The sequence below is a fragment of the Pelobates fuscus genome, chromosome 2, assembly GCF_036172605.1.
Source record: "Pelobates fuscus isolate aPelFus1 chromosome 2, aPelFus1.pri, whole genome shotgun sequence".
Taxonomy (NCBI): Eukaryota; Metazoa; Chordata; class Amphibia; order Anura; family Pelobatidae; genus Pelobates; species Pelobates fuscus.
Window position 1 is genome coordinate 64,856,732 of NC_086318.1, and position 17,022 is coordinate 64,873,753.

Consider the following 17,022-nt stretch of genomic DNA (forward strand, 5'->3'; position numbering starts at 1 on the left):
ACCCTTTGCTTCCGCAAAGCTCTCTCGGAATGCAGACTTGAAGACTTTTCATTACAGGGTGAGTTCTATAGGGTAAAGTGATCTGATTTTTCTCTTGTTTAAGAAGGTAAATTTATATATTATATTAAATAGTTAAACCAAGATAGAGAGCTTTGCAAGCTCTCTCCATCCACCCTTTGCATCCGAAGTCAGAGCATAATGCATGTAGGAATCAGCCCGGCTAGTTCAGTCGGTAGAGCATGAGACTCTTAATCTCAGGGTCGTGGGTTCGAGCCCCACGTTGGGCGAGATATGTAATTTTATGTCTCCTTTATTGAAAAAAAATAAAAAAAGAAGGAAGGTGCTTACGTTTGGCCTAGGGAATCATAAAAGTCACCATATATTAGAGCAGATTGTATATTTGAAAAACATAGAAGGTGAAGAAACAGGAGTGTAGTTCTTTGGAAAAGTGTGTCAAGCAATTTAATTGTTGTAAGACGATTGAGGAATTCTTACAAAACATTTTAGTAGAGGGAGATTTTCAAATCTAACCATAAACCAGTGGACACAACCTAGCAGGGGAACATGTTAACAAAATGCTACCTTAGAATATAAGGAATTAAGTCATATTATTTCCATAAGAGCAATGAAGCCATTGTTTAAGAAGTCAACTTTATATGGTTCAGTGGAGCTAAATCTCACCTTCCAACATAAGCAACTAGGGTCTATGATCTCTTTCACCATCAGGCCAGGAGAAATGAAACAATCCAAAAGGGGTAGGTTTTCAATGCTAATCACATGTTACTGGACACAGTCTAACTGAATACAATCTAAATTAAACCCCACTGTCAGACAAGAGCTACTATGGCCCATCATTTCCTTCACCATTTCTAATTGTTTTACGACTCTAGAAATGCAGACTTGGAGACTTCTCGTTATGATCCAAAAAGGGGAGATTTTCAAATCTTATCACCTGGACAGAAACTAAGGGATTAAAATCAAAACTAGATCTCACTGTGGAACAAGAGCTACTATGGCCCATTATATCCTTCACTGTTTCTGATTGTTTTACGAGTCTAGGAATGCCAACCTGGAGACGTTTCATTACAGGGTGGATTGCTTGAATCTTATAGGGTAAAGTGATATGATTTTTCTCTTGTTTAAGAAGGTAAATTTTATATCATACATTAAGATAGAGAGCTTTGCGAGTTCCCTCTTTCCCTCTGTCCACCCTTTGCTTCCGCAAAGCTCTCTCGGAATGCAGACTTGAAGACTTTTCATTACAGGGTGAGTTCTATAGGGTAAAGTGATCTGATTTTTCTCTTGTTTAAGAAGGTAAATTTATATATTATATTAAATAGTTAAACCAAGATAGAGAGCTTTGCAAGCTCTCTCCATCCACCCTTTGCATCCGAAGTCAGAGCATAATGCATGTAGGAATCAGCCCGGCTAGCTCAGTCGGTAGAGCATGAGACTCTTAATCTCAGGGTCGTGGGTTCGAGCCCCACGTTGGGCGAGATATGTAATTTTATGTCTCCTTTATTGAAAAAAAATAAAAAAAGAAGGAAGGTGCTTACGTTTGGCCTAGGGAATCATAAAAGTCACCATATATTAGAGCAGATTGTATATTTGAAAAACATAGAAGGTGAAGAAACAGGAGTGTAGTTCTTTGGAAAAGTGTGTCAAGCAATTTAATTGTTGTAAGACGATTGAGGAATTCTTACAAAACATTTTAGTAGAGGGAGATTTTCAAATCTAACCATAAACCAGTGGACACAACCTAGCAGGGGAACATGTTAACAAAATGCTACCTTAGAATATAAGGAATTAAGTCATATTATTTCCATAAGAGCAATGAAGCCATTGTTTAAGAAGTCAACTTTATATGGTTCAGTGGAGCTAAATCTCACCTTCCAACATAAGCAACTAGGGTCTATGATCTCTTTCACCATCAGGCCAGGAGAAATGAAACAATCCAAAAGGGGTAGGTTTTCAATGCTAATCACATGTTACTGGACACAGTCTAACTGAATACAATCTAAATTAAACCCCACTGTCAGACAAGAGCTACTATGGCCCATCATTTCCTTCACCATTTCTAATTGTTTTACGACTCTAGAAATGCAGACTTGGAGACTTCTCGTTATGATCCAAAAAGGGGAGATTTTCAAATCTTATCACCTGGACAGAAACTAAGGGATTAAAATCAAAACTAGATCTCACTGTGGAACAAGAGCTACTATGGCCCATTATATCCTTCACTGTTTCTGATTGTTTTACGAGTCTAGGAATGCCAACCTGGAGACGTTTCATTACAGGGTGGATTGCTTGAATCTTATAGGGTAAAGTGATATGATTTTTCTCTTCTTTAAGAAGGTAAATTTTATATCATACATTAAGATAGAGAGCTTTGCGAGTTCCCTCTTTCCCTCTGTCCACCCTTTGCTTCCGCAAAGCTCTCTCGGAATGCAGACTTGAAGACTTTTCATTACAGGGTGAGTTCTATAGGGTAAAGTGATCTGATTTTTCTCTTGTTTAAGAAGGTAAATTTATATATTATATTAAATAGTTAAACCAAGATAGAGAGCTTTGCAAGCTCTCTCCATCCACCCTTTGCATCCGAAGTCAGAGCATAATGCATGTAGGAATCAGCCCGGCTAGCTCAGTCGGTAAAGCATGAGACTCTTAATCTCAGGGTCGTGGGTTCGAGCCCCACGTTGGGCGAGATATGTAATTTTATGTTTCCTTTATTGAAAAAAATAAAAAAAGAAGGAAGGTGCTTACGTTTGGCCTAGGGAATCATAAAAGTCACCATATATTAGAGCAGATTGTATATTTGAAAAACATAGAAGGTGAAGAAACAGGAGTGTAGTTCTTTGGAAAAGTGTGTCAAGCAATTTAATTGTTGTAAGACGATTGAGGAATTCTTACAAAACATTTTAGTAGAGGGAGATTTTCAAATCTAACCATAAACCAGTGGACACAACCTAGCAGGGGAACATGTTAACAAAATGCTACCTTAGAATATAAGGAATTAAGTCATATTATTTCCATAAGAGCAATGAAGCCATTGTTTAAGAAGTCAACTTTATATGGTTCAGTGGAGCTAAATCTCACCTTCCAACATAAGCAACTAGGGTCTATGATCTCTTTCACCATCAGGCCAGGAGAAATGAAACAATCCAAAAGGGGTAGGTTTTCAATGCTAATCACATGTTACTGGACACAGTCTAACTGAATACAATCTAAATTAAACCCCACTGTCAGACAAGAGCTACTATGGCCCATCATTTCCTTCACCATTTCTAATTGTTTTACGACTCTAGAAATGCAGACTTGGAGACTTCTCGTTATGATCCAAAAAGGGGAGATTTTCAAATCTTATCACCTGGACAGAAACTAAGGGATTAAAATCAAAACTAGATCTCACTGTGGAACAAGAGCTACTATGGCCCATTATATCCTTCACTGTTTCTGATTGTTTTACGAGTCTAGGAATGCCAACCTGGAGACGTTTCATTACAGGGTGGATTGCTTGAATCTGATAGGGTAAAGTGATATGATTTTTCTCTTGTTTAAGAAGGTAAATTTTATATCATACATTAAGATAGAGAGCTTTGCGAGTTCCCTCTTTCCCTCTGTCCACCCTTTGCTTCCGCAAAGCTCTCTCGGAATGCAGACTTGAAGACTTTTCATTACAGGGTGAGTTCTATAGGGTAAAGTGATCTGATTTTTCTCTTGTTTAAGAAGGTAAATTTATATATTATATTAAATAGTTAAACCAAGATAGAGAGCTTTGCAAGCTCTCTCCATCCACCCTTTGCATCCGAAGTCAGAGCATAATGCATGTAGGAATCAGCCCGGCTAGCTCAGTCGGTAAAGCATGAGACTCTTAATCTCAGGGTCGTGGGTTCGAGCCCCACGTTGGGCGAGATATGTAATTTTATGTTTCCTTTATTGAAAAAAATAAAAAAAAGAAGGAAGGTGCTTACGTTTGGCCTAGGGAATCATAAAAGTCACCATATATTAGAGCAGATTGTATATTTGAAAAACATAGAAGGTGAAGAAACAGGAGTGTAGTTCTTTGGAAAAGTGTGTCAAGCAATTTAATTGTTGTAAGACGATTGAGGAATTCTTACAAAACATTTTAGTAGAGGGAGATTTTCAAATCTAACCATAAACCAGTGGACACAACCTAGCAGGGGAACATGTTAACAAAATGCTACCTTAGAATATAAGGAATTAAGTCATATTATTTCCATAAGAGCAATGAAGCCATTGTTTAAGAAGTCAACTTTATATGGTTCAGTGGAGCTAAATCTCACCTTCCAACATAAGCAACTAGGGTCTATGATCTCTTTCACCATCAGGCCAGGAGAAATGAAACAATCCAAAAGGGGTAGGTTTTCAATGCTAATCACATGTTACTGGACACAGTCTAACTGAATACAATCTAAATTAAACCCCACTGTCAGACAAGAGCTACTATGGCCCATCATTTCCTTCACCATTTCTAATTGTTTTACGACTCTAGAAATGCAGACTTGGAGACTTCTCGTTATGATCCAAAAAGGGGAGATTTTCAAATCTTATCACCTGGACAGAAACTAAGGGATTAAAATCAAAACTAGATCTCACTGTGGAACAAGAGCTACTATGGCCCATTATATCCTTCACTGTTTCTGATTGTTTTACGAGTCTAGGAATGCCAACCTGGAGACGTTTCATTACAGGGTGGATTGCTTGAATCTTATAGGGTAAAGTGATATGATTTTTCTCTTGTTTAAGAAGGTAAATTTTATATCATACATTAAGATAGAGAGCTTTGCGAGTTCCCTCTTTCCCTCTGTCCACCCTTTGCTTCCGCAAAGCTCTCTCGGAATGCAGACTTGAAGACTTTTCATTACAGGGTGAGTTCTATAGGGTAAAGTGATCTGATTTTTCTCTTGTTTAAGAAGGTAAATTTATATATTATATTAAATAGTTAAACCAAGATAGAGAGCTTTGCAAGCTCTCTCCATCCACCCTTTGCATCCGAAGTCAGAGCATAATGCATGTAGGAATCAGCCCGGCTAGCTCAGTCGGTAAAGCATGAGACTCTTAATCTCAGGGTCGTGGGTTCGAGCCCCACGTTGGGCGAGATATGTAATTTTATGTTTCCTTTATTGAAAAAAATAAAAAAAGAAGGAAGGTGCTTACGTTTGGCCTAGGGAATCATAAAAGTCACCATATATTAGAGCAGATTGTATATTTTAAAAACATAGAAGGTGAAGAAACAGGAGTGTAGTTCTTTGGAAAAGTGTGTCAAGCAATTTAATTGTTGTAAGACGATTGAGGAATTCTTACAAAACATTTTAGTAGAGGGAGATTTTAAAATCTAACCATAAACCAGTGGACACAACCTAGCAGGGGAACATGTTAACAAAATGCTACCTTAGAATATAAGGAATTAAGTCATATTATTTCCATAAGAGCAATGAAGCCATTGTTTAAGAAGTCAACTTTATATGGTTCAGTGGAGCTAAATCTCACCTTCCAACATAAGCAACTAGGGTCTATGATCTCTTTCACCATCAGGCCAGGAGAAATGAAACAATCCAAAAGGGGTAGGTTTTCAATGCTAATCACATGTTACTGGACACAGTCTAACTGAATACAATCTAAATTAAACCCCACTGTCAGACAAGAGCTACTATGGCCCATCATTTCCTTCACCATTTCTAATTGTTTTACGACTCTAGAAATGCAGACTTGGAGACTTCTCGTTATGATCCAAAAAGGGGAGATTTTCAAATCTTATCACCTGGACAGAAACTAAGGGATTAAAATCAAAACTAGATCTCACTGTGGAACAAGAGCTACTATGGCCCATTATATCCTTCACTGTTTCTGATTGTTTTACGAGTCTAGGAATGCCAACCTGGAGACGTTTCATTACAGGGTGGATTGCTTGAATCTGATAGGGTAAAGTGATATGATTTTTCTCTTGTTTAAGAAGGTAAATTTTATATCATACATTAAGATAGAGAGCTTTGCGAGTTCCCTCTTTCCCTCTGTCCACCCTTTGCTTCCGCAAAGCTCTCTCGGAATGCAGACTTGAAGACTTTTCATTACAGGGTGAGTTCTATAGGGTAAAGTGATCTGATTTTTCTCTTGTTTAAGAAGGTAAATTTATATATTATATTAAATAGTTAAACCAAGATAGAGAGCTTTGCAAGCTCTCTCCATCCACCCTTTGCATCCGAAGTCAGAGCATAATGCATGTAGGAATCAGCCCGGCTAGCTCAGTCGGTAAAGCATGAGACTCTTAATCTCAGGGTCGTGGGTTCGAGCCCCACGTTGGGCGAGATATGTAATTTTATGTTTCCTTTATTGAAAAAAATAAAAAAAAGAAGGAAGGTGCTTACGTTTGGCCTAGGGAATCATAAAAGTCACCATATATTAGAGCAGATTGTATATTTGAAAAACATAGAAGGTGAAGAAACAGGAGTGTAGTTCTTTGGAAAAGTGTGTCAAGCAATTTAATTGTTGTAAGACGATTGAGGAATTCTTACAAAACATTTTAGTAGAGGGAGATTTTCAAATCTAACCATAAACCAGTGGACACAACCTAGCAGGGGAACATGTTAACAAAATGCTACCTTAGAATATAAGGAATTAAGTCATATTATTTCCATAAGAGCAATGAAGCCATTGTTTAAGAAGTCAACTTTATATGGTTCAGTGGAGCTAAATCTCACCTTCCAACATAAGCAACTAGGGTCTATGATCTCTTTCACCATCAGGCCAGGAGAAATGAAACAATCCAAAAGGGGTAGGTTTTCAATGCTAATCACATGTTACTGGACACAGTCTAACTGAATACAATCTAAATTAAACCCCACTGTCAGACAAGAGCTACTATGGCCCATCATTTCCTTCACCATTTCTAATTGTTTTACGACTCTAGAAATGCAGACTTGGAGACTTCTCGTTATGATCCAAAAAGGGGAGATTTTCAAATCTTATCACCTGGACAGAAACTAAGGGATTAAAATCAAAACTAGATCTCACTGTGGAACAAGAGCTACTATGGCCCATTATATCCTTCACTGTTTCTGATTGTTTTACGAGTCTAGGAATGCCAACCTGGAGACGTTTCATTACAGGGTGGATTGCTTGAATCTTATAGGGTAAAGTGATATGATTTTTCTCTTGTTTAAGAAGGTAAATTTTATATCATACATTAAGATAGAGAGCTTTGCGAGTTCCCTCTTTCCCTCTGTCCACCCTTTGCTTCCGCAAAGCTCTCTCGGAATGCAGACTTGAAGACTTTTCATTACAGGGTGAGTTCTATAGGGTAAAGTGATCTGATTTTTCTCTTGTTTAAGAAGGTAAATTTATATATTATATTAAATAGTTAAACCAAGATAGAGAGCTTTGCAAGCTCTCTCCATCCACCCTTTGCATCCGAAGTCAGAGCATAATGCATGTAGGAATCAGCCCGGCTAGCTCAGTCGGTAGAGCATGAGACTCTTAATCTCAGGGTCGAGCCCCACGTTGGGCGAGATATGTCATTTTATGTCTCCTTTATTGAAAAAAAATAAAAAAAGAAGGAAGGTGCTTACGTTTGGCCTAGGGAATCATAAAAGTCACCATATATTAGAGCAGATTGTATATTTGAAAAACATAGAAGGTGAAGAAACAGGAGTGTAGTTCTTTGGAAAAGTGTGTCAAGCAATTTAATTGTTGTAAGACGATTGAGGAATTCTTACAAAACATTTTAGTAGAGGGAGATTTTCAAATCTAACCATAAACCAGTGGACACAACCTAGCAGGGGAACATGTTAACAAAATGCTACCTTAGAATATAAGGAATTAAGTCATATTATTTCCATAAGAGCAATGAAGCCATTGTTTAAGAAGTCAACTTTATATGGTTCAGTGGAGCTAAATCTCACCTTCCAACATAAGCAACTAGGGTCTATGATCTCTTTCACCATCAGGCCAGGAGAAATGAAACAATCCAAAAGGGGTAGGTTTTCAATGCTAATCACATGTTACTGGACACAGTCTAACTGAATACAATCTAAATTAAACCCCACTGTCAGACAAGAGATACTATGGCCCATCATTTCCTTCACCATTTCTAATTGTTTTACGACTCTAGAAATGCAGACTTGGAGACTTCTCGTTATGATCCAAAAAGGGGAGATTTTCAAATCTTATCACCTGGACAGAAACTAAGGGATTAAAATCAAAACTAGATCTCACTGTGGAACAAGAGCTACTATGGCCCATTATATCCTTCACTGTTTCTGATTGTTTTACGAGTCTAGGAATGCCAACCTGGAGACGTTTCATTACAGGGTGGATTGCTTGAATCTTATAGGGTAAAGTGATATGATTTTTCTCTTGTTTAAGAAGGTAAATTTTATATCATACATTAAGATAGAGAGCTTTGCGAGTTCCCTCTTTCCCTCTGTCCACCCTTTGCTTCCGCAAAGCTCTCTCGGAATGCAGACTTGAAGACTTTTCATTACAGGGTGAGTTCTGTAGGGTAAAGTGATCTGATTTTTCTCTTGTTTAAGAAGGTAAATTTATATATTATATTAAATAGTTAAACCAAGATAGAGAGCTTTGCAAGCTCTCTCCATCCACCCTTTGCATCCGAAGTCAGAGCATAATGCATGTAGGAATCAGCCCGGCTAGCTCAGTCGGTAGAGCATGAGACTCTTAATCTCAGGTTCGTGGGTTCGAGCCCCACGTTGGGCGATATATGTAATTTTATGTCTCCTTTATTGAAAAAAATAAAAAAAGAAGGAAGGTGCTTACGTTTGGCCTAGGGAATCATAAAAGTCATCATATATTAGAGCAGATTGTATATTTGAAAAACATAGAAGGTGAAGAAACAGGAGTGTAGTTCTTTGGAAAAGTGTGTCAAGCAATTTAATTGTTGTAAGACGATTGAGGAATTCTTACAAAACATTTTAGTAGAGGGAGATTTTCAAATCTAACCATAAACCAGTGGACACAACCTAGCAGGGGAACATGTTAACAAAATGCTACCTTAGAATATAAGGAATTAAGTCATATTATTTCCATAAGAGCAATGAAGCCATTGTTTAAGAAGTCAACTTTATATGGTTCAGTGGAGCTAAATCTCACCTTCCAACATAAGCAACTAGGGTCTATGATCTCTTTCACCATCAGGCCAGGAGAAATGCCAACCTGGAGACGTTTCATTACAGGGTGGATTGCTTGAATCTTATAGGGTAAAGTGATATGATTTTTCTCTTGTTTAAGAAGGTAAATTTTATATCATACATTAAGATAGAGAGCTTTGCGAGTTCCCTCTTTCCCTCTGTCCACCCTTTGCTTCCGCAAAGCTCTCTCGGAATGCAGACTTGAAGACTTTTCATTACAGGGTGAGTTCTATAGGGTAAAGTGATCTGATTTTTCTCTTGTTTAAGAAGGTAAATTTATATATTATATTAAATAGTTAAACCAAGATAGAGAGCTTTGCAAGCTCTCTCCATCCACCCTTTGCATCCGAAGTCAGAGCATAATGCATGTAGGAATCAGCCCGGCCCGGTTCGAGCCCCACGTTGGGCGAGATATGTAATTTTATGTCTCCTTTATTGAAAAAAATAAAAAAAGAAGGAAGGTGCTTACGTTTGGCCTAGGGAATCATAAAAGTCACCATATATTAGAGCAGATTGTATATTTGAAAAACATAGAAGGTGAAGAAACAGGAGTGTAGTTCTTTGGAAAAGTGTATCAAGCAATTTAATTGTTGTAAGACGATTGAGGAATTCTTACAAAACATTTTAGTAGAGGGAGATTTTCAAATCTAACCATAAACCAGTGGACACAACCTAGCAGGGGAACATGTTAACAAAATGCTACCTTAGAATATAAGGAATTAAGTCATATTATTTCCATAAGAGCAATGAAGCCATTGTTTAAGAAGTCAACTTTATATGGTTCAGTGGAGCTAAATCTCACCTTCCAACATAAGCAACTAGGGTCTATGATCTCTTTCACCATCAGGCCAGGAGAAATGAAACAATCCAAAAGGGGTAGGTTTTCAATGCTAATCACATGTTACTGGACACAGTCTAACTGAATACAATCTAAATTAAACCCCACTGTCAGACAAGAGCTACTATGGCCCATCATTTCCTTCACCATTTCTAATTGTTTTACGACTCTAGAAATGCAGACTTGGAGACTTCTCGTTATGATCCAAAAAGGGGAGATTTTCAAATCTTATCACCTGGACAGAAACTAAGGGATTAAAATCAAAACTAGATCTCACTATGGAACAAGAGCTACTATGGCCCATTATATCCTTCACTGTTTCTGATTGTTTTACGAGTCTAGGAATGCCAACCTGGAGACGTTTCATTACAGGGTGGATTGCTTGAATCTTATAGGGTAAAGTGATATGATTTTTCTCTTGTTTAAGAAGGTAAATTTTATATCATACATTAAGATAGAGAGCTTTGCGAGTTCCCTCTTTCCCTCTGTCCACCCTTTGCTTCCGCAAAGCTCTCTCGGAATGCAGACTTGAAGACTTTTCATTACAGGGTGAGTTCTATAGGGTAAAGTGATCTGATTTTTCTCTTGTTTAAGAAGGTAAATTTATATATTATATTAAATAGTTAAACCAAGATAGAGAGCTTTGCAAGCTCTCTCCATCCACCCTTTGCATCCGAAGTCAGAGCATAATGCATGTAGGAATCAGCCCGGCTAGCTCAGTCGGTAAAGCATGAGACTCTTAATCTCAGGGTCGTGGGTTCGAGCCCCACGTTGGGCGAGATATGTAATTTTATGTTTCCTTTATTGAAAAAAATAAAAAAAGAAGGAAGGTGCTTACGTTTGGCCTAGGGAATCATAAAAGTCACCATATATTAGAGCAGATTGTATATTTGAAAAACATAGAAGGTGAAGAAACAGGAGTGTAGTTCTTTGGAAAAGTGTGTCAAGCAATTTAATTGTTGTAAGACGATTGAGGAATTCTTACAAAACATTTTAGTAGAGGGAGATTTTCAAATCTAACCATAAACCAGTGGACACAACCTAGCAGGGGAACATGTTAACAAAATGCTACCTTAGAATATAAGGAATTAAGTCATATTATTTCCATAAGAGCAATGAAGCCATTGTTTAAGAAGTCAACTTTATATGGTTCAGTGGAGCTAAATCTCACCTTCCAACATAAGCAACTAGGGTCTATGATCTCTTTCACCATCAGGCCAGGAGAAATGAAACAATCCAAAAGGGGTAGGTTTTCAATGCTAATCACATGTTACTGGACACAGTCTAACTGAATACAATCTAAATTAAACCCCACTGTCAGACAAGAGCTACTATGGCCCATCATTTCCTTCACCATTTCTAATTGTTTTACGACTCTAGAAATGCAGACTTGGAGACTTCTCGTTATGATCCAAAAAGGGGAGATTTTCAAATCTTATCACCTGGACAGAAACTAAGGGATTAAAATCAAAACTAGATCTCACTGTGGAACAAGAGCTACTATGGCCCATTATATCCTTCACTGTTTCTGATTGTTTTACGAGTCTAGGAATGCCAACCTGGAGACGTTTCATTACAGGGTGGATTGCTTGAATCTTATAGGGTAAAGTGATATGATTTTTCTCTTGTTTAAGAAGGTAAATTTTATATCATACATTAAGATAGAGAGCTTTGCGAGTTCCCTCTTTCCCTCTGTCCACCCTTTGCTTCCGCAAAGCTCTCTCGGAATGCAGACTTGAAGACTTTTCATTACAGGGTGAGTTCTATAGGGTAAAGTGATCTGATTTTTCTCTTGTTTAAGAAGGTAAATTTATATATTATATTAAATAGTTAAACCAAGATAGAGAGCTTTGCAAGCTCTCTCCATCCACCCTTTGCATCCGAAGTCAGAGCATAATGCATGTAGGAATCAGCCCGGCTAGCTCAGTCGGTAAAGCATGAGACTCTTAATCTCAGGGTCGTGGGTTCGAGCCCCACGTTGGGCGAGATATGTAATTTTATGTTTCCTTTATTGAAAAAAATAAAAAAAGAAGGAAGGTGCTTACGTTTGGCCTAGGGAATCATAAAAGTCACCATATATTAGAGCAGATTGTATATTTGAAAAACATAGAAGGTGAAGAAACAGGAGTGTAGTTCTTTGGAAAAGTGTGTCAAGCAATTTAATTGTTGTAAGACGATTGAGGAATTCTTACAAAACATTTTAGTAGAGGGAGATTTTCAAATCTAACCATAAACCAGTGGACACAACCTAGCAGGGGAACATGTTAACAAAATGCTACCTTAGAATATAAGGAATTAAGTCATATTATTTCCATAAGAGCAATGAAGCCATTGTTTAAGAAGTCAACTTTATATGGTTCAGTGGAGCTAAATCTCACCTTCCAACATAAGCAACTAGGGTCTATGATCTCTTTCACCATCAGGCCAGGAGAAATGAAACAATCCAAAAGGGGTAGGTTTTCAATGCTAATCACATGTTACTGGACACAGTCTAACTGAATACAATCTAAATTAAACCCCACTGTCAGACAAGAGCTACTATGGCCCATCATTTCCTTCACCATTTCTAATTGTTTTACGACTCTAGAAATGCAGACTTGGAGACTTCTTGTTATGATCCAAAAAGGGGAGATTTTCAAATCTTATCACCTGGACAGAAACTAAGGGATTAAAATCAAAACTAGATCTCACTGTGGAACAAGAGCTACTATGGCCCATTATATCCTTCACTGTTTCTGATTGTTTTACGAGTCTAGGAATTCCAACCTGGAGACGTTTCATTACAGGGTGGATTGCTTGAATCTTATAGGGTAAAGTGATATGATTTTTCTCTTGTTTAAGAAGGTAAATTTTATATCATACATTAAGATAGAGAGCTTTGCGAGTTCCCTCTTTCCCTCTGTCCACCCTTTGCTTCCGCAAAGCTCTCTCGGAATGCAGACTTGAAGACTTTTCATTACAGGGTGAGTTCTATAGGGTAAAGTGATCTGATTTTTCTCTTGTTTAAGAAGGTAAATTTATATATTATATTAAATAGTTAAACCAAGATAGAGAGCTTTGCAAGCTCTCTCCATCCACCCTTTGCATCCGAAGTCAGAGCATAATGCATGTAGGAATCAGCCCGGCTAGCTCAGTCGGTAGAGCATGAGACTCTTAATCTCAGGGTCGTGGGTTCGAGCCCCACGTTGGGCGAGATATGTAATTTTATGTCTCCTTTATTGAAAAAAATAAAAAAAGAAGGCCTAGGGAATCATAAAAGTCACCATATATTAGAGCAGATTGTATATTTGAAAAACATAGAAGGTGAAGAAACAGGAGTGTAGTTCTTTGGAAAAGTGTGTCAAGCAATTTAATTGTTGTAAGACGATTGAGGAATTCTTACAAAACATTTTAGTAGAGGGAGATTTTCAAATCTAACCATAAACCAGTGGACACAACTTAGCAGGGGAACATGTTAACAAAATGCTACCTTAGAATATAAGGAATTAAGTCATATTATTTCCATAAGAGCAATGAAGCCATTGTTTAAGAATGCAACTTTATATGGTTCAGTGGAGCTAAATCTCACCTTCCAACATAAGCAACTAGGGTCTATGATCTCTTTCACCATCAGGCCAGGAGAAATGAAACAATCCAAAAGGTGTAGGTTTTCAATGCTAATCACATGTTACTGGACACAGTCTAACTGAATACAATCTAAATTAAACCCCACTGTCAGACAAGAGCTACTATGGCCCATCATTTCCTTCACCATTTCTAATTGTTTTACGACTCTAGAAATGCAGACTTGGAGACTTCTCGTTATGATCCAAAAAGGGGAGTTTTTCAAATCTTATCACCTGGACAGAAACTAAGGGATTAAAATCAAAACTAGATCTCACTGTGGAACAAGAGCTACTATGGCCCATTATATCCTTCACTGTTTCTGATTGTTTTACGAGTCTAGGAATGCCAACCTGGAGACGTTTCATTACAGGTTGGATTGCTTGAATCTTATAGGGTAAAGTGATATGATTTTTCTCTTCTTTAAGAAGGTAAATTTTATATCATACATTAAGATAGAGAGCTTTGCGAGTTCCCTCTTTCCCTCTGTCCACCCTTTGCTTCCGCAAAGCTCTCTCGGAATGCAGACTTGAAGACTTTTCATTACAGGGTGAGTTCTATAGGGTAAAGTGATCTGATTTTTCTCTTGTTTAAGAAGGTAAATTTATATATTATATTAAATAGTTAAACCAAGATAGAGAGCTTTGCAAGCTCTCTGCATCCACCCTTTGCATCCGAAGTCAGAGCATAATGCATGTAGAAATCAGCCCGGCTAGCTCAGTCGGTAGAGCATGAGACTCTTAATCTCAGGGTCGTGGGTTCGAGCCCCACGTTGGGCGAGATATGTAATTTTATGTCTCCTTTATTGAAAAAAATAAAAAAAGAAGGAAGGTGCTTACGTTTGGCCTAGGGAATCATAAAAGTCGCCATATATTAGAGCAGATTGTATATTTGAAAAACATAGAAGGTGAAGAAACAGGAGTGTAGTTCTTTGGAAAAGTGTGTCAAGCAATTTAATTGTTGTAAGACGATTGAGGAATTCTTACAAAACATTTTAGTAGAGGGAGATTTTCAAATCTAACCATAAACCAGTGGACACAACCTAGCAGGGGAACATGTTAACAAAATGCTACCTTAGAATATAAGGAATTAAGTCATATTATTTCCATAAGAGCAATGAAGCCATTGTTTAAGAATGCAACTTTATATGTTTCAGTGGAGCTAAATCTCACCTTCCAACATAAGCAACTAGGGTCTATGATCTCTTTCACCATCAGGCCAGGAGAAATGAAACAATCCAAAAGGGGTAGGTTTTCAATGCTAATCACATGTTACTGGACACAGTCTAACTGAATACAATCTAAATTAAACCCCACTGTCAGACAAGAGCTACTATGGCACATCATTTCCTTCACCATTTCTAATTGTTTTACGACTCTAGAAATGCAGACTTGGAGACTTCTCGTTATGATCCAAAAAGGGGAGTTTTTCAAATCTTATCACCTGGACAGAAACTAAGGGATTAAAATCAAAACTAGATCTCACTGTGGAACAAGAGCTACTATGGCCCATTATATCCTTCACTGTTTCTGATTGTTTTACGAGTCTAGGAATGCCAACCTGGAGACGTTTCATTACAGGTTGGATTGCTTGAATCTTATAGGGTAAAGTGATATGATTTTTCTCTTCTTTAAGAAGGTAAATTTTATATCATACATTAAGATAGAGAGCTTTGCGAGTTCCCTCTTTCCCTCTGTCCACCCTTTGCTTCCGCAAAGCTCTCTCGGAATGCAGACTTGAAGACTTTTCATTACAGGGTGAATTATACTCTTAATCTCAGGGTCGTGGGTTCGAGTCCCACGTTGGGCGAGATGTGTTAACAAAATGCTACCTTAGAATATAAGGAATTAAGTCATATTATTTCCATAAGAGCAATGAAGCCATTGTTTAAGAAGGCAACTTTATATGGTTCAGTGGAGCTAAATCTCACCTTCCAACATAAGCAACTAGGGTCTATGATCTCTTTCACCATCAGGCCAGGAGAAATGAAACAATCCAAAAGGGGTAGGTTTTCAATGCTAATCACATGTTACTGGACACAGTCTAACTGAATACAATCTAAATTAAACCCCACTGTCAGACAAGAGCTACTATGGCCCATCATTTCCTTCACCATTTCTAATTGTTTTACGACTCTAGAAATGCAGACTTGGAGACTTCTCGTTATGATCCAAAAAGGGGAGATTTTCAAATCTTATCACCTGGACAGAAACTAAGGGATTAAAATCAAAACTAGATCTCACTGTGGAACAAGAGCTACTATGACCCATTATATCCTTCACTGTTTCTGATTGTTTTACGAGTCTAGGAATGCCAACCTGGAGACGTTTCATTACAGGGTGGATAGCTTGAATCTTATAGGGTAAAGTGATATGATTTTTCTCTTGTTTAAGAAGGTAAATTTTATATCATACATTAAGATAGAGAGCTTTGCGAGTTCCCTCTTTCCCTCTGTCCACCCTTTGCTTCCGCAAAGCTCTCTCGGAATGCAGACTTGAAGACTTTTCATTACAGGGTGAGTTCTATAGGGTAAAGTGATCTGATTTTTCTCTTGTTTAAGAAGGTAAATTTATATATTATATTAGATAGTTAAACCAAGATAGAGAGCTTTGCAAGCTCTCTCCATCCACCCTTTGCATCCGAAGTCAGAGCGTAATGCATGTAGGAATCAGCCCGGCTAGCTCAGTCGGTAGAGCATGAGACTCTTAATCTCAGGGTCGTGGGTTTGAGCCCCACGTTGGGCGAGATATGTAATTTTATGTCTCCTTTATTGAAAAAAATAAAAAAAGAAGGAAGGTGCTTACGTTTGGCCTAGGGAATCATAAAAGTCACCATATATTAGAGCAGATTGTATATTTGAAAAACATAGAAGGTGAAGAAACAGGAGTGTAGTTCTTTGGAAAAGTGTGTCAAGCAATTTAATTGTTGTAAGACGATTGAGGAATTCTTACAAAACATTTTAGTAGAGGGAGATTTTCAAATCTAACCATAAACCAGTGGACACAACCTAGCAGGGGAACATGTTAACAAAATGCTACCTTAGAATATAAGGAATTAAGTCATATTATATCCATAAGAGCAATGAAGCCATTGTTTAAGAATGCAACTTTATATGTTTCAGTGGAGCTAAATCTCACCTTCCAACATAAGCAACTAGGGTCTATGATCTCTTTCACCATCAGGCCAGGAGAAATGAAACAATCCAAAAGGGGTAGGTTTTCAATGCTAATCACATGTTACTGGACACAGTCTAACTGAATACAATCTAAATTAAACCCCACTGTCAGACAAGAGCTACTATGGCCCATCATTTCCTTCACCATTTCTAATTGTTTTACGACTCTAGAAATGCAGACTTGGAGACTTCTCGTTATGATCCAAAAAGGGGAGTTTTTCAAATCTTATCACCTTGACAGA

The 17,022-nt window shown here is 37.7% G+C and overlaps 12 non-coding genes across 12 annotated transcripts; all 12 read left to right on the plus strand.

Annotated features, from left to right (window-relative positions):
- The first annotated feature begins 214 nt into the window (after positions 1–214).
- TRNAK-CUU (transfer RNA lysine (anticodon CUU)) lies at positions 215–287 on the plus strand. Its single transcript has one exon. It is a non-coding gene; the product is annotated as a tRNA-Lys (tRNA).
- Positions 288–1,422: 1,135 nt separating this feature from the next.
- On the plus strand, positions 1,423–1,495 carry TRNAK-CUU (transfer RNA lysine (anticodon CUU)). The gene has a single exon. It is a non-coding gene; the product is annotated as a tRNA-Lys (tRNA).
- Positions 1,496–2,630: 1,135 nt separating this feature from the next.
- TRNAK-CUU (transfer RNA lysine (anticodon CUU)) lies at positions 2,631–2,703 on the plus strand. Its single transcript has one exon. It is a non-coding gene; the product is annotated as a tRNA-Lys (tRNA).
- A 1,134-nt stretch (positions 2,704–3,837) lies between these two features.
- Positions 3,838–3,910, plus strand: TRNAK-CUU (transfer RNA lysine (anticodon CUU)). Its single transcript has one exon. It is a non-coding gene; the product is annotated as a tRNA-Lys (tRNA).
- Positions 3,911–5,045: 1,135 nt separating this feature from the next.
- On the plus strand, positions 5,046–5,118 carry TRNAK-CUU (transfer RNA lysine (anticodon CUU)). The gene has a single exon. It is a non-coding gene; the product is annotated as a tRNA-Lys (tRNA).
- Positions 5,119–6,252: 1,134 nt separating this feature from the next.
- On the plus strand, positions 6,253–6,325 carry TRNAK-CUU (transfer RNA lysine (anticodon CUU)). Its single transcript has one exon. It is a non-coding gene; the product is annotated as a tRNA-Lys (tRNA).
- Positions 6,326–8,660: 2,335 nt separating this feature from the next.
- On the plus strand, positions 8,661–8,733 carry TRNAK-CUU (transfer RNA lysine (anticodon CUU)). Its single transcript has one exon. It is a non-coding gene; the product is annotated as a tRNA-Lys (tRNA).
- Positions 8,734–10,707: 1,974 nt separating this feature from the next.
- TRNAK-CUU (transfer RNA lysine (anticodon CUU)) lies at positions 10,708–10,780 on the plus strand. The gene has a single exon. It is a non-coding gene; the product is annotated as a tRNA-Lys (tRNA).
- Positions 10,781–11,914: 1,134 nt separating this feature from the next.
- TRNAK-CUU (transfer RNA lysine (anticodon CUU)) lies at positions 11,915–11,987 on the plus strand. Its single transcript has one exon. It is a non-coding gene; the product is annotated as a tRNA-Lys (tRNA).
- A 1,134-nt stretch (positions 11,988–13,121) lies between these two features.
- On the plus strand, positions 13,122–13,194 carry TRNAK-CUU (transfer RNA lysine (anticodon CUU)). Its single transcript has one exon. It is a non-coding gene; the product is annotated as a tRNA-Lys (tRNA).
- A 1,117-nt stretch (positions 13,195–14,311) lies between these two features.
- Positions 14,312–14,384, plus strand: TRNAK-CUU (transfer RNA lysine (anticodon CUU)). The gene has a single exon. It is a non-coding gene; the product is annotated as a tRNA-Lys (tRNA).
- A 1,892-nt stretch (positions 14,385–16,276) lies between these two features.
- On the plus strand, positions 16,277–16,349 carry TRNAK-CUU (transfer RNA lysine (anticodon CUU)). The gene has a single exon. It is a non-coding gene; the product is annotated as a tRNA-Lys (tRNA).
- Positions 16,350–17,022: the final 673 nt, after the last annotated feature.